Below are 3,554 nucleotides of genomic sequence, written 5' to 3' on the forward strand. Positions count from 1 at the left end.
AGCCGTGCTGTGACAGAGCGCGTGAGCATAGTTTTCACTGGAAGGATGGAAGGTAGCCATTGACAACGGTGATCCACCAACACATAGCTTGCCATAGGAGGACGTGCGTGCGTGAACAAGAAGACAGAGGAAAGCATAGATTCAGAAGACAAAGCATCTCCAAAACTCCAACATATTCTCCATCACTACATAACAAGTAACCTTTAATCCATGCTTTATTGTTTATTTACAATTCAACTGATAAACATAATTAACTTCCTGACTAAGATTTACAAGATAACCATAGATTGCTTCAAACCAACAATCTCCGTGGGATTCGACCCTTACTCACGTGAGGTATTACTTGGACGACCCAGTGCACTTGCTGGTTAGTGGTACGAGTTGTGAAAAGTGTGATTCATAATTTGTGCACCATAAAGCAAAGAAAGTAAGATGGGAAGAATGCAAGATGGTCACTATAAGAGATGAGGGGAGTGTGGAAGAACTGAACAAACCATTAGAACACTCTTGAGATAGTTTAGTAGAGAAGCAAGAAGAGAGTGACCAAGAAACCAAACCTACACAGAAGGAGGAGTTAAGGGAGAAGGAGATTCTGAACCCATATGCACCTTTTCCCTAAAGACTCAAGGGTGGTGCAGAAAGGAAAGTGTACTCAAAGTTCCTCGACATGTTTGCATCTCTCCATGTAAATATACCATTCATCAAGGCTCTCCAGCAAATGCCCTCATACATTAAGTGTATGAAAGAGCTGCTGACCAAGAAAAGCTCACCAAAGGGAGGGCAAACAATAGTGATGAATAAGGAGTGCAGTGCTCTCATTCAAATAGAGTTGCCTACAAAAAGGAAGGACCCAGGGAGTTTGTTCTATTGGAGAAACAAGGATTGATAAGGGACTATGTGACCTGAGAACAAGCATCAACTTAATGCCAATATCCCTCATGAAGAAGCTTCAGATCAATGAGCTAACTCCCTCGGATGTAATCATCAAGTTGGCTGACAAAACTCAAAAACAAGCAATAGGAGTGGTTGAAAATGTGTTGGTGAAGGTTGGGAACTACTTCCTTCCCACAGACTTTGTTATCCTGGAGATGGAAGAGAGTCACCTCCATCCAATCATATTGGGAAGACCATTCCTAGCCACAGCCAGGGCACTCATAGATGTGGAATGAGGAGAGCTAATATTGAGGATACATGATGAACAACTTACCTTCAATGTCTTCAAACCCTCATAAGAAGCAGATCAAGAAAACAAGGAATCAAGGGGAGATCACAATAAGGCACTGGTGGAAGAAATAAGCACTGAAGCATAAACAATACACCTAGGAATCCCTTTAGTTGACAAACAATACAGTCAGAAGGTACAACAGCTAAAGGAAACCCAAGAGGAGCTAAACCAACCAGAGTCATGAGACCAGCAACAAAATTTCCCTAGAAAAAGAGGCCACAAGAAGCAGGATAGCATTGAAAGAAACAAGGAAGAAGGCGCCAAGGGGATGGAGGAACAAGAAGATCCCTACAGAGGATTTCTCTCCAGGGGTCAAAGTAATCTCTGCTCATTTCCCAGGTATTCCACCTCATCTCCCCACCATTTCGTCTCAGCTGCCTAAAGTCTACACCATCAGCAGAATTCTCTCCTTGGAACATGTGGAGATTCTTAATGAAGCCAACGGAGATAGATTCACTACGATAGGGGAAGATTTGAGGCATTACCAACCACCCTGACAAAGGCAAAACGTCAAGCTAATGACGCAAAAGAAGCGCTTCATGGGAGGCAACCCATGTTTTATATTTTTTAGATGTTTAATGTAGTTAATAAAGCAAGGTTCGTGAATTACAAATCAACTTTGACAAACACCTAGATGAACCTTTGTATGCAACATATAGTGAACAACAAGTTTGGTGTTCAAGGCACACTTGAGCCTCACTCAACTCTTTTCACACTCCATGATCACAAACTAAGTTTGGTGTCACCAATGTTGCATACATGAACATTAAATAAGTCAGTTGGTTTGCATTCATGGATGGCATTTAGATGCTTAAAAACAAAAATCTATAAAGTGGCAAGTCCACTCTTTAACTTTTGCCACCAAAAATTCAATGCTTACTTTTGCTCTCCTTTTATCTTGTGTAGGAAATGAAGGAAGGATTGAACAAAAATTGATGAGACACTTTGAGAAGGGGGTTCGGCCACTTCACAAAGGGGACTATACTCATGTCTTAAAAAGGAAATGGGGATTCGAGCAATCAAAAGGACAAACAAGAGAGAGCATGGGCACCCTCATGAGTAAAAGGTGGCGGAGTTCCTTTTCATTTTCTTTCTTTCAATGTCTAAATAAGGAAAATCATGTATGAAATAGAACATGCTTCCATAGTAGCTTAAGAGTTTTCAATCTTATCTTTAAAATTTCATTTCTTAAGTCTATGTATGCTAGTCTAAGTCCCCTGTTGCAACTTTCATCCTGCTTAAATGCATGCTTGTCCTTTAAGTTAAATAAAAGAAAATGTTATAAAAAACCAGAGTGGGGTTAATTTTGTGGATTAAGTTCTCAATGTTTGTGGAGTGGTAATTAGTTAGCTAAGTTGGTCCACCAACAAGGTATACAGGCAACTACATGTTCTGAATCCTATGCTTTAAGCACATTCTATGAGACTAGCTAAACAACAAGATCCTAATAAGAAAAAAAGAAAAAGAGCAGTGAGAGTTTGAAAAAGAAAGAAAAAGAATAAGAAATAAGGCTAGGCACCAAGGGTTTAAATCTTGAGGGATGTGTCTATGGTGTTCCTGTGCAAAGGATCTGCTTGGATGAATAAGTTCTCAGGAGTGCCTCATCACTTGGTAACTTGGGTTAACTAACCCAGGATTATCAACTGAAAATTCACTATCAAGAGCAACCTTGCTACAGAACACTTAGTAACCCAAAGAGATGCTAGACACCAAGGCCTTGAGTAAAGGAAAATAACAAACCATAAGCCTGTGGTGCGCATGTATGGGGGAGAGAGACTTGAAGGAGTAAGTCCTTAGGGATGTTTCAACACCTAGCACCTTGAACCAACTGGTTCGGGAGTGTTGGTTGAAAGCTTATTTTAAAGAGTCGCCCCCTCACAGAGCACTTAGCTTAATAATGCAATAAACCCTGAAAAGAAGGGGGAGATCAAGGAATAAGGATCTCATAGGATGCAATCAAGCAAGTATTCAAGAGCATGATAAGGACCTGAAAACCAGTGAAGGAATGAACCTAAGTTGCTATGCATGAAACCCCATAGACCAAGAACTTTACTTCTATAATAAGAACTTGTTTCTCTTGTTCTTTCATTCATCATTCTTATGTTTCAGTACTTGCTTAGGGACAAGCAAGCTTTAAGTTTGGTGTTGTGATGCCAGGTCATCTTCGCTAGTTTCACTGACCTTTTCTTTACTATTTTAGGGTAGTTTCATGCATTTGCTTAGTAAATAAGCAAGTTTTGGGTGAATACACAAATACATCTTGATTCAAGCAAACATTGTGAACTTTACATGATTCAATGAGAATTTTGCATGAATTGAATGATAAAAT

This window comes from Arachis hypogaea, chromosome 19 (genome assembly GCF_003086295.3).
Source record: "Arachis hypogaea cultivar Tifrunner chromosome 19, arahy.Tifrunner.gnm2.J5K5, whole genome shotgun sequence".
Lineage (NCBI taxonomy): Eukaryota > Viridiplantae > Streptophyta > Magnoliopsida > Fabales > Fabaceae > Arachis > Arachis hypogaea.